Genomic DNA, 6,407 nt, shown 5'->3' with positions numbered 1-6,407 from the left:
TATATGACAGAATCAATTGGAGCCTGATCTTACACGACCACCTCGATAGCTTTATTATTATTTGTGTTTCTTTCTTTGACCACACCCGAACCATCTTCCTTCTATTAAAAAAATAGAATATAGAAAATATTTTCTTTCAGAGCTGCATGTTTTTAAAACTACTTACCAAAAAGCCCTAATAGGACATCAGTAAAATAAAGTAAATTTGTTAAGATATGGGCCCTATTATAGCTGTTTACACTCAATAGTTCCTGTGGTATTTGCCCATTCAATGCTAAGAGCTCAGATTTTAGATAATTGACTCTACTTTAAACAATATCTATGAAGTTTTTTTAGTGTCTTAGATAGTTTTGAGGACATGGGTATAAATTTCCAGACCCATTTTTTGGTGTGGTTTGCTGTGCGGGGAGTGTTGAGAATTCCCAGAATGCATTAAAATATTGCTAGAATGTTTTGTCTTCTACAATCGCTTCAAAGTCCATGGCACACGGAATTCCACCGCAGACATTGTGACCGATCGACTAAAATTGGCCTTGCTATCGACTTGTTGGCCACCTCTGGTATATATATAGTGTTCAAGTAATCAAAGATTGGGGAAAATAACTGGGTTTTTTTTTTTCTCCTCTTGGGTTCTTGGACTATTACTGGTTAGAGTACCACCGAATGATCCAAGAGCCAAGGGTGGGGCGCTGGCAAGTTGAAATTATAGTTGGCCATAGAAAAAAAAAAAAAAAAAAAAAAGCTAAGATATTTTCTCTATATTTGGATATTTGGAAACATTAAGGATATTTTCTTAATAATTTAACATATAAAATAATAAAATCATGTGTTATTTTTAATGGGGGAAATAAACATTTGTTTAATTTATCAAAATACGCTTTTGACTCTTTTTATCTGCTAACGTCTACATCGGCATTGTTCCACATTTCAGATCGAAATAATTACCCTTTCGAAAGTTATTTAAAATGGATCAAGCACATTTGAGCAAGAATGTTGTCGAGATCGATGGCATGATATGCGCCGAAATCGAAAAAGAACCCGAGATAGAGGGCATTGTAATATCAACTTGCCCCCCAGATCCGAGGTTCCAGCAGACGAACAAGACAAAATGGTGTTATCGCATGTTCATCGATTTTCATAGGTAATTATTCCCTTCATTATGAGAATTAATCTGTAATTGTTTACGCACGTAAACATTTTATTTCTTTAATTTACTTTCCTTTTTAATTATTTTTTTATTTTTTTATGGAAGATGGAAAAAGTTATTTTATTTTTATTTATTTACACAAATGAGGAATCTATCTATTAACTGTATATTGTTAATGAAATGTTAATATGTTGTGCGCTGTTTATTTGCAACAAAAGTATTTAGCTAGGTTTAAGGTGTAGGGTATTGGACAGCATCTGTCATGTTTATGGATCAGGTGACAATCGGGCCTCTCCACAGCCACGAGCACATAGCTTCCAGATTTCTACCTTCTATGAGAGGTATTCATGATATTTTGTTAAATGTAAAATGTTTTACTATGTTAAATGTTATAAGTATAGGATTGTGAGCGGCCCTATTTAAAGTCATGTTAAAAGTTAACTGCATAAGAGCTCCTAGTGGATTTTCTGAGCAACTTTTTTAGTAACCTTTTCTTCCAAAACTTCATGTTATTGTTTACTTCTAAGTTCTGATTACAGTAATTTATTACAGCATACCTAAAATGAGTGAAAAGTAGAAGTGTAAAAGTTTGGCTACTGATTGTATTTCTTAAAAAGTCTAAAACACAAGACAAAAAAAACACAAACAACAAGCAAGTAACCTAAATTAATATGATAACAAACATAATGGTGACGAACTCAGCTGATCTGTTGCGTGACGTCATTCTCCATTTAACATAGCTAGTAACAGACTCTCAACCATGTTATATGTTATATCGTTTTAACATGGTAAAAGAAGGAAATATTTCTCCATTTAACACGATAATGAATACCCCTAATGTTAGGTACTCTTGATAAGAAGTACTCGAAAATGGGTGGTCATTCATAAGTAAGGTAGCTGGTAAAGAAGTGGATAGACAGTATGAGTCTTACGGGTGCCAGCCGTAAGTCCTCTCAGGATGATAATTTCGCCCTACAGGGTGCTATTCATGTACGTACAATGGAGGAATGCAAGTCCGGACTGGGTCCCAGCCGCCGAGTCTTGCAGGAAGGTAACTTCGTTCTACAGGGTGCTATTCCTGTATACTACATATACGTAGGTATATGTAAGTCCGGGCTGGTTGCCAACCGCCGGGCCTTACGAAAGGAGAGAAGGTGTGGAAAGCAGGGTGCCAGAGAAGGCGGAGAAATTAAAGGCAATAGGCAATTCCAAAAATATAGTTCTAGAATGTACTGATCCACTATGCACGTTTTTATACTCTGCCCTCTAAGGAAGTGGTCCCGTGAAGCGGGAATTCGCACTAAGTTCTTTAGTTCTTATCTTAGCCGGGGGGCTAACATAGAATGGGTAGGGACCGTTCCAGCTGGAATGGCACTAAGGTCTTCTAATTTTGGCCAAATCAAGTCTTTCTGTGCTATTAAACGCGATAGAGAGGTACTACGTGTAAGACGTTATCTTTCTGTGGATCAGCAGATTCTATTGTAATCTTAATTAATTTAAATAATATATTTATAAATATTAAAATATCTTATTTAGTTGTTAAATTAAAGTATATACAAGGAATAGTACAAATATTAATATACGGGGTTGCTTGTGACCAGCAGTAGTTCCCATGTTACTTGGTATGTTACGTCATGCCGGACCATAGCGGTTTTAGCGGCTGTAGGAGTTACAGTCTAGACCAGCAGGTAGCGGTGTCGCTATACTAATAATCCCTGTTCTAGTTCTCTCCTTCTAGTGTGCCTGAAGAGGCATCCATTTTTATCAACAATCTTGCGTTGTCCATCCAGCATTCCTTGGACCTTCAAACCCGCAGATTCTGCTGAGGTCATCTGAAAATCACTAGAAGACATCAATTAAATAAATTATGGAGGAAATGATGGCCGAACGCATTGGGGTTCGCATTCCACTTGAGTCAGTTAATATTTATTTCGTGAAGGCCATCGTAATCAAAGTCAAAAACCTCGGAGTCACCTTTGACAAAACGTTTTTCTAGAAACTACACATATCCCAGATTTCCCATCATATCACTTGTTTTCCCTCATTTAGACTACGGCTGACTCTCCATTCACCTCCAAGCTAAACTTGAGCGTCTTATGAACTACTTAATATGATTTGTTTTCGGAATCACTAGAAATACGTACATAATCCCGTGCCGAAGTGGCTCTATCTCTTATGCTAATATCAACATTTCCCAGTGCCTTTCCTACATAAAATGATTAGAGCTCAGGGCTCCTCCTATATTCGACAAAAACTGTACTTCAAACCTCGAGTTTATTCTCGTACGTAAAACCAAAGATTTTAGAATAATATTTGACGTATAAAGTAGTAGAAGGTAATGGAAAATTAAGAAAAACGTATGTTTTAACACGAATTCGAAGTGACCTGCGCATGCGTACTAGTTTTTCTGTTTCGCTAGATTGAGGTATGTTCCAACAACCACTTCTGACTGTCCGGATCATGCGTAGTGCTTGTTTTTCTCTCCCAAATCCTGCACTGTACATGCTTCTAATTATAGTCAGAAGTGATTGTTGTAACAGACCTCCAATAATGTTTTCTTGTCATTAGAGGTCTGATTCAACAACCACTTCTGATTGTCCACAGCATGCGTAGTACGTATTTTTTCTCTCCCAAATCCTGTACTTCCGATAGTTATGGATAGACAGAAATGGTTGTTGGAACAGAACTCCGATAGCGTATTCTTGCCATTATACTTTTCCGACAACCACTTCAGATAGCCCGGAACATACGAAGTACGGTTTTTTCCTCTCAATACCTGTATTCCGCATGCTCTATACAGTTTCGGACAGTGAGAAGTGTTTATAACAGTCCTTAAGTCTTATTGGAAGAAGATATTTGACCATATGAAATAGATTGTAGTAAGATAGTGCGTGTGGCGGTTAATAAAGGTACCAAAATAGTAGAGAACCATTAACCAACATTTGTCCCCACTTTGCAGGTCTTCATCAGGGATGTCTTGATTGAAGAAAGGATAACATCAAGACAGCCCTGCAAAGTGAGGCGAAACGTAGGTTAACAATAATATGTTTTCTATTTTAGTACCTTTATTAACCGCCACACGCACTATCTTACTACAATGAAGTCCTTAGGTCTGTTCCAATAACTACTTCTGACTGTAAGGAACTCCCAAAACCTCTACTACCCATACTTTGTTGAGTCAGAAGAGGTTGTTGGAACAGACCTATAATAATAATAATAATTAAATAGTTAGTATTTTAATTTCACTTAACAGATACATGAAACTTTCAATTGACAGGTTGTAATATTTTCAACATTGATTCAATTTAGCATTGAATACTTATTTTAACAAACTGTTATATTTTTGTATTTCTGACATAATTTTGCAAAAACAAAATGTTAAAATTTTGCAATGAGAAATTTCATTACAAGTACTTTTCAGAAAACTGTTGAAATTGGAGTTGATTAATTTGTCAACTGACTAGTTTGGTAAATTAGTACTGGAAAATATTGCTGTGGTGAATAATTTGGAAATATCAGTTCTGAAACCTGTGAGAACTAATTTCAACTCAAAGTCATTAAAAGAATCATTTTATTGGTCTGCCTTGGGGTTGGCAAATAGGACCAATAGGCCCGCTTGCCAGACATGTTACTCCCATTATTACCAGTACCAATACAAGTACATTTTACACTTAGTAATTACAAATATCCAATCCAAATTATGTTCACTTTCATAAATTACCTATCATTATAAATTCTACTTATTTCACACCATTCCTGTAAAATAAACATTTTAAGACCAAAGTTGTGCTTTAAATTTACTACTTCCATTTATTTTTTTATTTCTAGGTGTGCATATTTATTAGGCGAAGATAGTGGGCATTGTAAATTATTTGAAAAGTGTTACAAGTGCCTCTGCCCAAATGAATGGATAAATAATTGGAATGAACAAATTGAGAACGGGACATTTCCAAGAGATTTGACCAAAGAAATGGGGAAATAAAATTAATAAGTTTAAAATTTCAGTAGCTGATTGTCTTTAACAGAAAAATAAAATATAATAACTTTTTTTATGTTACATAAAATGTTTGTATATATTACATTCCCATAACAGCCATTCTTGATATACAAACATATAAATAAAAGCCCATCGAATCATTGCTTTACAGATCTTTCCTTATTAGATCTTCTTCCCTATTATTATTGTCATGATTTCTATTCACTTCTTTTGTCTAACCCAATCTTAGATTTTGTTTCTTTATTATAGTATTATACTTACATATTTCATCAGTTAGATATATTTTCTTTTATTTATTAATTTTTTTTTATTTAATTTTCTACTTACACATTTAATTAAACGTTTTACTTTTCACTTCTTTCATGACTTTATTTTTATTAATTTTCATTCTGTATAATTATCTACTTGTGTCATTCTATTTATATTTACTTTTTTTAATTTTTTGTAATCTTGCTCTTTGTTCTTAGCCCTGATAAAGGCTAGAAACTCTGGCCGAAACGTTGGCATAATTAAATAAGTTCTCTCAATTTGTTTGTGTTTTTTACTGTCCGCACCACGAAGCATCTTCTCTATATATTATCTACAGTCAACTATCTTCTCATCATTATCATTATTTAAATTTTTTCTTCCAATTTATTATTATTCTTATTATTACATATTATACGAAGAATAAATGAATATAGAGGAATTATATAGGGAAAGATGATAAAACAAAATACAAACATATAATACCATTAACAAAAACTTGTGTCATAAATAATATTACATAGAAAACAGTAATAGGAAAGGAAAGAGGGAAAGGAGCTAAAGATGTAACTAAAAACAAAACAGAAACTGAAAAGAAGAGGATCAAAACCAGAAGCTAAAAGGGAACTAACACTGGCAAAAATTTTAAAGATATCGTTTTTGTGCAAATGCATTGAAAGTGTGAGGAGAATTACTGCACAAAAAAAAAAATAATATTAAATATTTTGTGGGGTGTTCAAAATTGTATTATTTTCTTCAGTATTATCTCGTATTATTAGTAACGATATATGTCATTCTAATTTTACTCAGTTATTCCTAAATTTAAAATTATTATATCTATTATTATTATCATCATATTTCTGTATCTTTCTCTTATCATTTTTCATTTTTCGTCATATCTGTATCATTACTTCCTGTATACGCGACGTATTTTAAATTGAAATAAAACCGTTGAACGGCTGATGGGAGGAACTAGCTCCCCACTCCTCCACGCTTCCGCTTCATTGTTGTCTACTG

General features: G+C 33.9%; 1 non-coding gene across 1 annotated transcript; it reads left to right on the top strand.

Moving 5' to 3' along the window:
- Positions 1 to 839: 839 nt before the first annotated feature.
- Positions 840 to 5,151, top strand: LOC106681572 (uncharacterized). The gene is made up of 2 exons (XR_010843614.1): positions 840 to 1,141; positions 4,976 to 5,151. It is a non-coding gene; the product is annotated as an uncharacterized protein (transcript).
- The last annotated feature ends 1,256 nt before the right edge of the window (positions 5,152 to 6,407 follow it).

The sequence above is a fragment of the Halyomorpha halys genome, unplaced genomic scaffold (genome assembly GCF_000696795.3).
Source record: "Halyomorpha halys isolate HHAL.00 unplaced genomic scaffold, Hhal_1.1 Scaffold349.1, whole genome shotgun sequence".
NCBI classification, from domain to species: Eukaryota; Metazoa; Arthropoda; class Insecta; order Hemiptera; family Pentatomidae; genus Halyomorpha; species Halyomorpha halys.
Note: the sequence above shows the minus strand (reverse complement) of the source record. Positions and strands in the feature narration are given on the sequence as shown.